This window comes from Pteropus vampyrus, unplaced genomic scaffold, assembly GCF_000151845.1.
Source record: "Pteropus vampyrus isolate Shadow unplaced genomic scaffold, Pvam_2.0 Scaffold74, whole genome shotgun sequence".
NCBI classification, from domain to species: domain Eukaryota; kingdom Metazoa; phylum Chordata; class Mammalia; order Chiroptera; family Pteropodidae; genus Pteropus; species Pteropus vampyrus.
In genome coordinates, this window is record NW_011888855.1 from 8,809,776 (window position 1) to 8,825,993 (window position 16,218).

The 16,218-nt window shown below is 37.8% G+C and overlaps 1 pseudogene; it reads left to right on the forward strand.

Moving 5' to 3' along the window:
* Positions 1-14,718: 14,718 nt before the first annotated feature.
* On the forward strand, positions 14,719-16,216 carry LOC111741147 (annotated as a pseudogene).
* The last annotated feature ends 2 nt before the right edge of the window (positions 16,217-16,218 follow it).

The following is a 16,218-nucleotide window of genomic DNA, read 5'->3' on the forward strand; positions in this document are numbered from 1 at the left end:
CTTCTAAGGAAGGTAAAAAACCACACTACAACAGAGAAAGGAAGTGTGCGTGGCATGTGTGTGTCCAGAGGTAGTAAAGGGAAATGGAAGAGATTCTATCTAAGCCCCAAAATTGTGGTGAATAAATAGGCAACCAAGAGAAAAAATTATTTCCCTGTGACTTAGGGGGGAAAAAAACAACAACAAAAAAACTCCACCATTAAATTTTCTGGCCTTGAGGTTAAACCCTCAATAAACAAAGATGCCAAAGTACCCATCATGAAACCTGAGTGATGACACTGTGCTAGGGAAATTAACAACCTAGATTTTTCTCCTTTTTATTCCTAACTATATATCCATCCAAAGAACCCAGGTACCTAATAATTTGACATTTTCCCCAGGACCTTGCTGACATTCCCAAATAATCTTAAGGGAGATTTTCAAAAACAAAACCATCCCTGCTGCCCTGTCCAAATTGTCATTCAAGAAGAATAATATGCCTGTGTTTTATGTGGGTTTATATCTGAAGTTTTCCCTTCAGATATAATATATAATGAAGCCCAGAGTAATTGGGAATTCCATGAAAAGTTTGCCTACTTCTCCCAAAAGCCCATAGTCCCACTCCTTACAAGTCTCTTCCATTCTCATTCATCTTACTTTCACGTGGCAATCACAGCAACCAATCTTCCGACATGGACCCTGGGCCAGGAACTAAAGGAATTCAGATTTCTCTACATCCATCACCTTCCTGTCAGGGATTCATTCCAAGGCATTACAGTGTCATTCAGATTCATTAGTTACCACCCTACACCCCTTCTTCCCTTTTGGCTTGTCCTTAACAAGCTGGCTATCATTAAGGTGACAGAACAGTAAAACCCCCGTGTTCAATAAGTTCAGGACCCAGGACAGGCAGATTGGCCACAATCTGATGGTTGATCTTGAAAAACAGCTGAAAAAGAAATCAACTCAATGAAGGAAACCTGTCCATGAGCCTATTCTAATATTTCAGTAAATCAAGGCACCGCTTCACATTGCCTGGAGAAGAGAAGCCTGTATTTTCTCAGTCCAGATTAAAAAGGAAACAGTGCTCATGCTTGTTAGGCCCGTATAAGCTTTTCTCCTCCTCCTCCTCTTTCTTCTCCTCTTTTCCATCTGACCCTTGTTGTGGATAGAATAAGGGATGCCTAAAAAAAAGCCCTGAGGACTTTTCCTAGAGTCTCCTGTGGTCCCCTGCCAATCTCTTCAGGGCTTGCTGGTGGGTAACCAACCATACAGTTAAGGGTGGAAAGGAAGCAACTGAGTACCTACTAAATGTCAGGTGCTTAATATATATTATCTTCTTCGATCCTCAGAACGAGCCAATTAAAGTAAACAATTGTTCCCCTCTTACTACTCAGGAAACTGGCTCAGAAGCCCCAACCTAAAATTAAACACGGGAAGATGGATTTGAATTCAGGCCTGTACCACTCACTGTAAATTCATAATCTCTTCTACACCACTTACACTCTGGGAGCCCCAGGGATCTCTGGTGATTTTAACTGTCTTGACAGCCTTGTAGAGTGACTACCATTCATATGCAGTGCAAGGTGTCTTCTTCCTCCCTCTTATACAAATAGGACAGTCACATTTCTCACCCCTTCTCCAGAATGAAGAGACCTAACTTTTGACTTGCAAAGGACTTCCTTAGAATGATAAAGCAGATAGCCTGGCCCCTGCTGACTTGAGAAGACAGAATCCTAGTTCTCAAGTGGGTACTTAAAGAAAAAGGCTAACCATTATGGTCTATATCAGAGTTCAAAGTTTCAAAGGGAATTTAAAGGAGGGGTGTTTATTTTGGAGGATGAAAGAAGGAAAACAGGGATCCAGAGAAAGACAAATTTCTAGCCCTAGATCATAAACTACTCATAATCCTTGATCACAAATATTTACTCAGAGCCCAGAGAAAGATGTTTGGGTTTGGGGGGAAAAAATGAAATCAAGGACTAGAGCAAAGTCTTCCGGAAGAGGTTAAAGACTTTGGGGTACAGCTAGAGCTCTAAACCACCTAACCCTGCGGCATTCCGTCCCACTGGAGGAAAGCTAAGTTTAGAAAAGAAAAGTATCCCACCCAGTTTCACCAAATGAGATAGCTGAAGAGATAATACTAGACTCCAAGGCCCTGAACACTCCATGGCTGGTGCTCTGCCCACCCTGTCAGGCTGCCCTTTTCATCAGGAAACAGATTAATGATGACCAATGGAAAGCACTAAGGAAATGAGGCCAGAGTTTTAGGAAGCCTCAGGCTATACCTGGCCAGTGAGGGAACAGGGAGGCTATGGGTAATGATGGGACTTGGCAATCCTGAGATCTTTTATTTCTTCACCAAGAGCTTCTTGCATATGAGATCACTTGATTCAGTCACTGCTTATTAACAGGAGAACTCTGAATTCACAGCTAAAGGAAGAAGAGCACATTGTACACTCTGTTTTGAAAGACCATCAGGAAGAGTGCTTGTTAGAACATTTGCTGCATGTCTAACTTGTGTTGACACTTCTATATTTTAAGCCTACTAAATCTTTTAGGACCTCTCATTATGGATTTAGGCCTTTGAACATTTCTTTTCTCCAAGCTAAATAACCATAATTACTCCAGTTTTCCACTAGTTCCCTCTCACACTCTTTTTCTTAGACCATTTTCAAATATACCAACTTTGGGTTTCTATGAAGAGTCAAATGGGGGTGTGAACCCTTCTCAAGCCTCAACTGCCATCACCTCTTTGCCCTCAGGTATCTGAAGAATCTACTTGGTTGTCACAGAGCTTTGATCACCCTGTCAGGCTCCACTTGTAATTCTCCCTTGTCCAGGTTCATTTCTAACACCCTCCATCTGCCAGGACTTCAGTCACCAAAGTCCTCTTGAGCTAGGGTCTTTAGATGGTGCGAGGGCAAGAATATGAAATGGACAAACAGGTCTCACTTCCTTCTCTGCTCTCATCTGTGGAGAATTTACATACTCTAAAATTTCAGTTTTATTTCTTTGCCGATGACTCCTAAATCGCCATCTCTGTGCGAGCTCTAAGCACCACGGCTCTGATGTTTCACTGGCCATTTCTATTTGAGTGACAGAATTGATTTTCTCTTATGATTTCTCTGTTTCCATCAGTGGTCTAATAAAACTTCGAGTGACTAAGAATTACTTCTGAGTTATTCCCAATTCCCCTCTCTGCTCAACTTTTCATGTTTAGTCATCTTTCTTTGGTTTGTCCTCTAAACCTATTCCCTACTCTCCATTACCTTTGCCTCCACTCTAGACTGACTATTGTACCTTGTACTTGATTTCTGCACTAACTCAATAACTCTCCACTTAACACATTGTCACCATATTTATCTGACTAATATATCACATTCAATGTATTATCATCTGATTTAAAAACAACAACAACAATAAAACTTGCAATGTCCTAGAGAATAAAATCCTAATTCTTTGGTCAGACATTTCAAGTCTCCTAAACTTGACACTGCCCTACTGAAAACATTAAAATTTATTTCTATGAATATATTCTCATAAAAATAGACCAAAAGAGTGAATCACCTTCATTCTCTTCTTCCCCCAGCCCACTACCCTTCCCAGTGGTAACTGCTCCTAATTTGCTTTTCCAATTTTATCCTTTGCTTCCTTAGTTCCAGAGACAGTTCTTTGCATATATCATCCCCTTGAAACATCTGTATCCAAGTTGAGATAATTTCCCTCCCTGAAATACCTTTGCCCCTACCTACTGCCTCTCAAACTTCAAATACTTCCTCCTCGAGATCTATCTGCTCCTTGAAATCACCTGGTTTTTTTTTTTTGTTTGTTTGATATAATCTAAATACCACTACCAATGATATCTAGGCATTAGATGTTTTTCTATGTCTCAACAATAGGGCTGACATATCTCCTCCTTGGAAGCAGGACCATGTTACCCCTCCTGGTGCTTCTGCAAGCCTCTTACAACACTCTACCTGTGGTAGGTGATTAGTGCTCTCTCTGACATTAAACAATCTTGCCCAAAGGTGGTGTAAGTATACAGGTCATGGGATTTCAGAGTAGAAGTCATCTCCTATAATCTCACTTTACAGAAGAGGGAAAACAATTTGCCCAAGGTCATTTGGATAGTTAAAGATCTAGCTGAGGCTAGATCTCAGGTCTCCTGATTCTAAGTTCAAGCAACTCCTAGGTCCTCTGTTCTTGAGGACTCTACACTACTCTTAGGACCAATCAGCAGGGCAGTAACTTAGACAGATGATATGATGGGGAAGAGCTTAGATGTAATTTTTTAAAAAGAAGAAAGAAGAGGAGGAGGGAGAGGAAGGAAAGAGAATAACATGGGGTTCCCCAACACACCATTACCATTTAAGCCCACAGCAAAGAAAAAGGTTGGCCCATTCCCCCTAGTACGCTATCCTTCAATGCACATACCCCTTTTCCCCTTCCTTGGTATTCACCTTAACTTGGCTTCACCTGATTTAAAAATGTTATAGGGCACAAAGTCAGAGTCACCTTGGACTTCTGATATCTTTGGAAACCCAGGGCACTTCCTATTGCTTCATGGTTTATGCCTGTTGTCCAGAATTGTAATTGTTCTTCTTTCCACTCTGAAAAGTTGATGATAATTATGTGGCCCCCTATTTCTAACCTACTTCATCCATTTATTTAATAAATACTTATTGAGAACCTACTCTGTTACAAGCATAGCACTAATGCAAAGAATGCAGAAGTTCATGACATAGACAAGATCTGTGCCCTCATGGACAACACATCCATGAACAAGTAAAACAATAAATTATTACAGGCTGAAATCAGTGTCAAGACAAAATAGTGGGGTTCTTCTAATAAGGTGGCAACGTTTTTAGAAAAAGTAGTCAGAGAAGGCTCTCTGTGAAGTTGACATTTAAGATGATACCCAAAGGATGAACAGGAAAAGAGCTTACAAAATTCCAGGAAATGATCAAAGTTTGATGTCACTGGAACATGCTTTGCATGTAGTGGCATGAGAAGAACTTAGAAAAGTACGCATGGGCCATATCATGCAAGATCCAGTAGGTCACAGTAAAAAGTCTGAATTTTGTCGCAGAGAAATGTGAAGTAATTAAAAGATTTTAAGCAGAGTGGTTACAGGAACCTACTTACTTCATAAGAGAATTCATACTGGCTGCTATATGAAAATGGACTACAGAGAGGCAAGCATGGAGGCCTGGAGACAAGGAGGCAATTGAATTAGGCCAGGCAAGAGCTGATGATGGTAGCTTGGACTAAGGTAGGGACAGAGTGAATGGAGAGGAGGAAAGATGAACAGTATGTGTAAAAGAGGTAGAACCAATAAAATTTGCTAATGGATTGGATATGTTGGGTGAGAAGAGAGAAATCTAGGATGACTTCCAGTTTTCTAGCTTTAGTAACTGAAGGGCAGGCAGGTGGTGCCATTAATGGACATAGGCAAAATGAGAGAGAACCTTAGGGTAGGGCTAATGGGAAGGTGGGAATCAAGAGTTCTATTTTAAGCACTTTAACTTTGAAAATTTTCTGAGACATTCAAGTGGAGCTATCAAGCAGGTGAGTGACTATTAAGTCTGGGAAAGCTGGCTAAACAAACTAGAGGAGAAATTTGAGATGGAGATGCAAATTTAGGAGTCACCAAAATAGAGATAGTTCCTGAAGCTGTGAGATTAAATGAGATTTCCTAAGCAAAGCAGAAATTAAGGGAAGAAGGCAGCATAGGTCCAAGTCATAACAAATAACACACCTCTCTCATTGAGAGGTGAAATGCCCAATGAGGAGGCTGCACAAATGAATCTCTTTTTGATTCTGGAAATAAATAGGTACGGACTTCTGGCAGGTAGGCATGTAGATGAGCTAACCTTTGTGGGGGGCCTCCATCACTCTATTCATTCAATGAATGACTTCTATGGGTCACGGATTATGTTAGGTGCCTGCCAGGGACATAAAGATGAAGGGACATAGTCTCTCCCAATCAAGAGGAAAAGCACATCTGTGCCCATAATTATTCAGGTGATAAACAATCTAATCAAGGTGTACACAGGAGCAGTGGGAACACAAGGATGAAAGCAATCTATGTCTGTCTGGCCCAGAACTGAAGGAAAGCTCATCCACAGAGTGAGAGGAGCTGAACATTACATGGGTGCTCTGAAGCTAGAAAGGTTCTCATGCACACACACACACTTGTTTCTGTTTTGTTTTAAAACAAAGCTAGTGCTTCCAAGGATAAATATAAAATCATGATAGGCTGGTGGGGGTAAAAACAAAGGCTTTGGTTCTCTGTTTATTGACTATAAGAACTGCCCGTTCCAAGGAGCCTTAATCAGGGGTGGGGTGTGAATGTGAGTTGGAGAAAAACATGGAAGAAGAGAGTGGTTTATGGCTGTTCACAAAAAAAAGCAATAAAATACTTTGCCCTGAGCTTCATAAAGGTTATAATAGGTATGATAAGCTATCATTTAACGAGGAGGAAATTGAAGTTTCATTTCCTTGCTTTTGTGGCACCCCTTGAATTGGGTTGATGACACCATTCAGTCAGTCAGCATGAAGCCTGCCTTACCAATTTTGTTTTGCAAAACAAAGCCAGTCATGGTCAAACTCAGTTGGTCAATTCCACAGATTAACATGAGAGTCCCCAGGAAAACAAGACAGCTGAGATAGCTCTGGTTGGAAAATGATGGGGTTAATCCTAGGCCAGCTTGGCAGGGAGCTTCATAAGATCTTTCAGGCCCCTGGCACCCTCCCACTCTTGACCCCTCCACGAGCTTTCCACACTCATCAGTTTACTGGGTTGACTCTTAAATTATCTCCAGAGTTTGAAAGACTGGGCTGGGGCTGAGAGTATGGATACATTTTCCCCATTGTGTCATATAATCCTCCTTCTCAACCCGATTTCTTTAGACCTAGCGGTGTGGTGTGATAGGAAAAATCTGGCAGGAATCCATACGAACACAAACAGGAAAAAAAATTTTTCTTTAAAAAATGACAGTAATACAAAATTTCTCTTAAATCCTGGGCTCCAATAGATGTGCCTACACAACCCACAACCTAAAAAAAAAACAGTGAAGATGAAAATATATTGTTAAAACTGTACTGAACAGCCAGGTATTTTTGTTGCTGCTATGGCTAAGATGTTAGAAAATAATAATTGATTCTCTCAGAGGATGATCCAAGTCTATTCTGTTTCCCCTTCATGTCTAGAAGTTGCCGTAAAACTGGGACCACTTTAGAGTAGATGACAATCTAAAGCTTCACAAAGTTACCATTAGCTAAAAAAAAATCCCATTGTTCTCTTTCTAAACTCTGATGTTTCTGGTGAAAAAACAATTCTGCCAATAACACATAAAGGACTATCAAAGAGCCAAGAAAATCTGCACATGCAGTGAAGTTGCCTGAATAACCATGGTGTTCATGTTCCAAAAAAGGATTAAGGTAATGTTCGATTACCCTAAAGGTCACCTCACACTATTCCCAAAGGATTTATTCCTGCAGTCTTCTGTGACTACAGACCCAATTTAATTCAGGTAATCAAGGAAAACAATTTAGTATTGTGGGGAAAGTTATGCTGATTTTGCCACATATTTTGCCATAATGCTATATAATTTACTTCCTGAACTTCAAAATCTTTATTAGAAAAAGAATGAGACTGCATTAGATTGCATTAGATCTCCACTAGATTTTTTTTCCAATTTTAAAATTCTATTCTGAGCCTTTAAGTTTCTCTATCCTTACAGTTCCGGCCTTCATATGATGTCTCATACCAATTGCCATACATAATAAATTTGAACTATTTCTGGTTTCTAGAAACTTACAGCCTGCAAAAAAGCAACAGTCAGATATTCTCCATGTACACAGTCATATCAATAGATTCCACTAATTTGAATTTTGTGCTGAAGGAAGCTTATTTGTATCTACTTTAAAAGGTTTTACTATTATATTAATACCACAAATAAGACTGCAGGTGGAGGTTTTTAACTGCTTATGATGACAATGTTTTCAAGCACTGCTTCTCAAGGGGCTTCTGGCATAATGAGTGGCATTCTGGATGTGAGTCAGGAAATTTGGGCATGTCTCTTAGCTACCCTGAGCCTCATTTGCTTCAAATATAAACGAAGACATTGAATTAGGAACCCGGCCGCACAGCAGGAAGTGAGTGTGGTTGGCTAGCAAGCGAACCTTCATCTGTATTTGCAACCACTCCCCAGTGCTAGCTAGCATCAGTGCTTCAGCTCCAGCTCAGATCATCAGGCATTAGATTCTCATAGGAGCACCAGTCCCTGGTGCCAAAAAGTTTGGGGACCGCTGAATTACAGGGTTTAAAATTAATTGGCATAGGTTGTTTTGTTTTTTTTAAGCAGATGAGCAAGAGCAAGTAGTGGTTGAGTCTAAATAACGGCATTAATGCCTTTAGGAATGTGGACGATGAAAGAGATTTGGTGGTGCTTTCTGACTGACGATGGAAGAGAACCTGTGATTGTCAGCCACAAAAAGCAATAGCATAAACCAAATTAAGTTACAAGCTCCACTTCCTTGAGTTATATACAATAAATCCATTAAATGAATGAATTTGATTTGCACACAACATTTTGGTGGCCCTATAAGGAAGACGAGAAGTTTCCCATGTCTGTGCAAAAGCACCATGAAGTAATGAAAAAGCTTTAGAGCCAAGTAAAATTAGTTCAAAACCCTAGCTCTAATAATTCCTAGAAATGGCCTCTAGATCAAACCACTTTAACCTCGAGATTGTTTTGAGAATTAAATAAGATAGTATAGGTGAAAGTGCTTAGCATGGTGCTTGGCACATAACAGGTAACAGCAGACAGTAATACTTCTGTTAATGATGGGAATATAATCCATAAATAAGTTAAAAATGTATAAGATAAATAATAATAGCTAACATTGACTGAGTGCTTCCTCTGCACCACCAGGCACTGTTAAGTACTTTTACATATATTATCGCATTTAACTCTCACGACAACCCTGTTCGGTAGGCACTATCATTATCTCCAGTTTATAGAGGAGGAAACAGAATCAGAGAGATTAAGCTACTTTTCCCATGCTCACAGAGCTAGGAAGTCATGGAGTTATGATACTGCTTTGCTATTTCCAAAGGCCATTTCACCATATTGTTCATTATGTCAAAGGAGTGTATTATTTAGTGCCAGAGAAGTCAGAAATTAAGCATGAGTAGTTTACAGGCACAAGAGATAAGCATGTATTAGAGCAAAATTATAGGAAATCATCTTCTAGGCTAGGAACAGTATAAGCATAAAAGAGTAGGAGAATCCTCCAGTGTTTGTGATGAGGAGAAGCAGGAGTAAGGGAAGAGAATGGTTTTAGCAAGTGTAGAGGAGTAGGAATGGTAGGATAAGCAAACAGGCCATTCCAGCTACAGCAGTGTCCATAAAGGCAGGTTCTGGAAAGATAAAGTTGGAAAGATAAGCACTAGTCAGTCTCTGGGAGCTCTGAATCTCAGACTAACAAATATAAAACATTTTTTCACCATATTAGGTATACACTAGATACTCAATAAGTATTTGTTGATTGTCAAAAAGTAGAAAGAATTCATTTCAAACTTATATTTGAAGCAAATGAGTAGAAAGAATTCATTTCAAAAGTAGGAAAACTCTTTTCCATACAAACAATGTCCACTCAACTTGAGTCCCTGGCCAACCAGAACAGAAATAAAGCATGTTGGCACACGGTTCTAAACTCCTTCCCTCTGTGACATGTTTCATAATTTCAAAATCTTTATAGCAGCTTATGTGGAGGTCAGGAATTCCAAACTCACCTGAAATTAATATGTCAAGTATTCTTAATTTAAAAAATTAAATTACTACAGTTTACAATTAATATATGCAAACAAAAAATGTAATAGTCTTAGAAAAAAAGATAAAAGGAAAAGATCAAGAAGAGGGCAGGAAAAAAGATGAAGGGACTTTAAAAATAACAGCTATAAAGAGAAAGAAAAGTATTATAAAAAGATGTGAGGGCATGGAATCCAGTGAAAAGGCCAGTTCAGATGGCTTAGGAGAACTCAGGGTCAAGCCTCAGAGCTAGGTAACTATGGAGGGCAGTCGGAGGTACCCTGACCTATAAGAAGGTAAAACAAAGGGTTCAGGCTGGGAACTACCATTTTAATAACAGAGAGAGGGATATAAACAATGAGATTTCACCAATGTGATAATACCTTAACAATATTACATTTTTACTTGATGTAGTATATTGTTTCTCAGCACAAAGATCACACTAGTTTCAAATATTACATTTTCTCAAACCCTGGGAGGCATAATGGAACTCATAATGGTTTGCCATTTAGGTGTTTAATCTGTATCTCTAAAAGTTGCAAACCAGTTAAACTAGATTAGAATTTAGGGGTCCTATTAAATATAGTATTTTATTTTAATTGAACTTTGAAAAGGAAGACGGAAGCTTTAAAGTCAAAATTTTCATCTGTGATGTTTAGTTTGTAGTTAGTCATTGGATGGTTAGAAGTTTGGCATGACCAATTCTTCATAGTCCATTTGCTAAATGACACATTATAAAAACAAGCACCATTGAAAAGGATGTGCTTGTTTCCAAAGCTTCACCTTCATTATAGACTGTTTTATATTGGTCCTTGTCTTACCATTTTATGGTGCAAGAGGCTCTAACCACATGTATATGTTAAGACTCCTTGAAATGTTCTCACATTGGCAAGAACAGAGAGGTTGTCATTCTGGCCCCAACATAAAGGCCACCCAGAAGGATCAGGCTCTTACAATTCCGATTAAGTTTCATTGAGCCCTGAGATGCTTATTCTTATAAAATAGCTTAACCTTCTCTATCCCGCAATTAGAAAACTTGTGCCCAGATCCTAGAAGAACAGTTGAGAATGCTAATTAGGTAAGCTCAGCAGAGCTGCTTCAAAATAAAAGAGCCAAACATTGAAAGAGATCCAAACTCTGATGATAAGACAGTTTAAAGGACTGCAGTTTAGGTTGACACTTTGTTGGTAGTTTGTGTCTTTCAAGGGCTTTGTCTGCTTCAACTGATTTGTTGAATTTATTGGCAGAAAGTTGTTCATAATATTCCCTTGACCTTTTAATATCTGTAAGGTCTATAATCATTTGACAATAATGAACTCAATGAGCAGAATTGGTTTGAGAAAAAATGGTGGGAGGGGGGAATTTGAGGCTGCTTTGATAGACCATATGAAGCCATAATTTTCTAAGCATTCTCCTCAGCTCAGCCAAGAAATGCAGATGAAGCAAGTAGGGAAAAAAAGGAATTATTTTATGGTTCTTGAGATGGCATTGTTGGTCTGATTAGCTGCCCATTTGTCTGCAAGCTGCTTTCTCCTCCCATTCTGTGCTCCCTGCCATCACAGTGCAGCAGCTGGCCAGGAAGCCTAAGGAAGGGGCTCCCTCTGGAGCTGATGGCAGTGGCACTTTGGAAAGTGCTGGTGGGGGGTAGGCTATAAAAAACAATTTGGTCTGGGAACAAAAGGCATCAATCACAGCAGTGTCATCGACCCTCTATTTGGATGGGGGAGAGAACTTTCTGGGTCACCTTGGAAGCAGGAAAGGAACAGACATCATTTTACTTAGACATCTCCCTTTCCAGTGGACTAAAAGGTCTAATTAATTTAATAAGAAAGCTATGCATGACTGCTCCACAAAGATCTTTTTCATTAGTCATGTACTATGGTGAGATAAGCTACTCAGTTGCAGTCTCTATGTAAAATTGCCAGACATCACAGGACTCTACCTTTAAAAGTAAACTTCTCTGTTAAAGGCTCTCATGAACCTGAGAGCTTCAAAGATTTAAATAACTTTTGGAAGCAATTATCAATCTTAAATGAAAAGTGCAAAATTAGTATAAAGAATGTTATTAGTGAGGGGACCAACAAAAATAAAGAATCCAAGAGAAGCACCTGATATCACAGAAATAGCAAAGAACTGAGCCATCTCTGAATCAAAAAATCAAAGCTTAATCTAAATAGTTCTTATAAAGAGTTAACTGCATAAGAGAAGTTGCAGTGTTTCTGAGCTGGAGAAGTACTCTAAGAAGTATCTGTGACACTTTCAAATCAAGCTAATCTGTGGCATCCTTAAACCAGAGCAGATTCACTATTGCCCTGGGCTCTCTTCTTTAAGCATGACTCTACTCTTCAAACTCTCCAAAGTAGAAACTGAGGTAGGTATGCCCAGATTAGACACATTCCATGTTTCTTGGCTAAGTATAAGAAGACTAACACGAGGTCAGGGAAGAAGAGGGCTTCGCCCCAGATCTAAACTTCTAAAGAAATAAAGAAAAACCTAAACTTCTGTTGAGGTAAGAACTTCTGTTTAGTTTCAAGTCATAAGAGAGCTGTATGCTTGTTTGCTTTTTTCTTTGGTCTCTTTGAGTCCTAGAAAAAGGAACCAAATGAAGTGCTGTATCTGGATTAACAAGGATACAATACCCTTTCGGTGTGGAAAAAATGCATTATATCATCAGTGCTTAACAAAGATAAATGTGTGTGCAGTACAGCCTATGTCAGAAGACAGTCTTTTCTCTTTTCTAGTTAGAAAGTAAACAAGAAGGCAGTCCTCTCATTTTCCTATTCAACCTATGCTACACTTTCCAGTTCTGACCCATGAAATAATGACCTCGAATGTGTCCAAGTTAAATAACCCTAAGGCTAAGTATGTTATTTTCCATTTGCATGTATTTTTGCCTAGTCTATCTCCAAAGTATATCTCAAATTAGTCTGTTTTCTCTATTTTAACCCCTCCATTAAAAAAAAAAAAAAGGAAGATCTGGAGACTGGAGCTAACTTCCAGTACGGAAATTTTCTTCTATATACAATGCTGCCTCTTTTTTCCACGAGGGGAGGCTCTTGTGGTGGAAAAGACTTTCTGAAACCGTCATACCAGAATCCCATTGTAAAAACTATTTGCTTTTTCCTTTATGTTCTTGGCCATTGCTCAAAAACATAGCGATAGATCTTTTAGAATTTAGTTTGTCTTCCCAACTCTGAAGCTAAAAGTGTTTTGAAATACAATGGGCACACCAGTCTCAGGAAGAATACATCCAAAAACTCACATAAATGCCAGCACTAAGAACTTGCAAAACATCTTGGCCAACAGATAGCTTAAAGAGAGTCTATTAATAAAAAAAAGTGTTGCTAACCCTTTTGAAATGGACAACAATTAAGACATTTATCTTTTTAATCCTTAAAAAAACTACAAAAGCAGTCACATGAACACTGTAGAAAATTTAAAATATGGCTAAGCAAAAATAAGAAAAATAAAACAGTATAATGCCTCCATCCTGAGATTAGAGGTAATAACATTTGAGTGAATATCCTACATCTTATTCCACACACACACACACACACACACACACACACACACACACTTTTTTTTTTAACAAAATGAGATCCCACTGTAAACATTTAATTGTACGTGCTTTTTTCAGTTAACAATCTTTACCTTACAAGGCTCTAAATTTTCATCACATTTAGATTCAAATCTTCCCAGTTGTCTTAAAAATGTCATTTGTAGCTTGTCTGCCTAAACCATGGTCCAATCTGGAAATAAGTATTGAATCTGATTATACATCTTAAGTCTCTTTTAATAAAAAATACTCCCTTTTCTCATGATACCAATTTATTGAAAAGTCCAGAGCAGCTCTCCTGCAGAACATCTCATCTTCTGAATTTTTCTGGTTGCTTTTCATGGTGTCCTTTAGGTAGTCACTTTATCTCCTACATTAACATTCACTGGAAGTTTGGCCTAAAGCTTTGATAATTTTAAAGTATACATTTTTGGCTAGAATATATCATAAATGATTAGTATATTTAATTTGTATAAAGAGCTCCATAATATCTGAATGTCTCCTATCAATGATGTGAAAATTGACCACTAGATTAGGATGACAGTCAACTTTTTACTCTTTTTTTCCCAACTTCATTTATGAATAGTTTTAAAGTACAGCAAAGTTGAAAGAATAGTACAATGAACACTCAGGTGCCCTAGATTGAACAACTGTTAATATTTTACTAACCTTGCTTTATCTACACATGTATAAAATATATTTCTTTTTTACTGAAGCATTTGAATAAAAGTTGCAAACATCACAAACTTTATCCCTAAATATTTCAGAATGCATCACCTAAATACAATGACATCCTCCTTTTATGGCCATATCATTTTGACCCTATGAAATTTATCAATTATTCCATATCATTCTCTAATATTTAGCCTATATCTAAATTCCCTTAATTGTCTCCTACAAGTCTTTTAAAGATTTTTTTGAACCAGGATCCAATCAAGATCTACTCATTGCATTTGGTTAAGATGTCTCTTTGGTCTTTTTTAATCTAGAACAATTCCTCCCCATTTCCACTTTTTGTTTTATAATGGCCAGTTTAAGTATTTATTCTTAATAAAAGTGCTTTATAACCTGGATTTTTTTGAAAAGTAAATTAACATTTAAGAAATAAAAATTTTTACATTTTTTACCTATTGGAAAATATTAACCTAAAGACTATTTGGTAGAGTAACCAATCATTCCATGTTGCTCAGGACTGAGAAAGCTCCCAGAATGCATGATGTTATGTTATACAACCAGGAAAATCCCAGGCAAACCATGCTCTGTGACTAGTCACTTGTGGAGGGCTCTTACTAATGTTGAGGAAATAGTTATCTAAGTAATCAGTTAAAATCATGACCTGGTTCTACCTATTTTCATTATATCAAATAATAATTTATATACTTATACTTTTTAAACTAAACTATCTGAACTGTGCATTAATTATGCATCTAGATATAGGATACATGCTTGGGAAAATATCATAACTAAAATTCCATGTCTTACTCCTCAAACATAAAAAATAATAATATAGCAACATTTTACATCAACCTTCTATTACTTAATGTTACATTATTGTTAAAACCATACCCTAGGCTGATAGCCATTGCAGTATATCAAGCTACATAGAGATGGCACCAGGGCAAGTGACAGCCAGACAGGCACTGGGTGACCCTGTGCCTCACTGAGGGGAAAAAAAAAACAAAAAAACGAAACATGGGCAAAAGAGAGCCTAAGAAGCCCAGAAGCGAAATGTCATCATATGCATTCTTTGTGTAAATTGCTGGGAGGAGCACAAGAGAAAGCACTCAGATGCTTCAGTCACCTTCTCAGTTTTCCAAAAAGTGCCAACAGGAAGAAGGCCATGTCTGCTGGAGAAAGAAAGTTTTGAAGATATAGCAAAAGCAGACAAACTCATTATAAAAAAAGAATGAAAACCTATATTCTTCCTAAAGGGCAAACCAAAAAGTTCAAGGATTCCAATGCATCCAAGAGGCCTCCTTCAGTCTTTTTATTATTCTGAATATTGCCCCCAAAATCAAAGAACTTCCTGGCCTACCCACTGGTGATGCTGAAAAGAAACTGGGAGAGATGTAGAACAACACTGCTGCTAAGCTAAAGGAAAAATATGAAAAGGAGATTCTTGTGTAAGGCTATGTGGCAAAAAAGGGAGTTATCATTTTCTTGCTGAAAAAAGTGAGAAAAAGGAGGAAGAGAAGATGAAGATGAAAATGATAATGATAAAGAGGTGGTTCTAATTTTTGTCTATAAAGTATTTAACCTCCCTGTATACAATTTACTCTTTTTAAAGAAAAAAAAAAAAAAGAAATATAATGCTGTGTAAGATTTGTTTTTAAACTGTACAGTGTTTTCTGTTTTTGTTTTTGTTTTTGTATGGTTAACATACTACCGAACGTGTTAAATGCTAGCCCTGTCCTGTTGGTATTTTCAATAGCCACTAACCTTGTCTGGTATAGTATGGAGGTTGTAAACTAGCATAGAAGTTTAAAGCGAGTTCTTGTTGGTACATAAGACATATCAATTATATATGAGGGTGGTAGTTTTTCACCTTCATTTTTCTCTGATGCATCTTATACGAATTAAGTGCTATTCTGAATACTACTTTATAAACCCCTCACCGAAAAGTTGCAGTTGTGTTGTTAACATTCTAAATACCTCTAAGTAAATACAGTTTTCTTAATAGAAAAAAAAATCTTACCCTAAACCTATATTTTATCTTAGATAATATTATCTGCTGAATAAAACATGGTTATTCTTTTTAAGACTTATTTTCAAGAAATAATTTCTTTCAGATGTGGTTACTTAAACCTTTAGGAATTATGATTTGTTTGTTTTTATGTAAAGCATGTCTTTTACAATGAGATA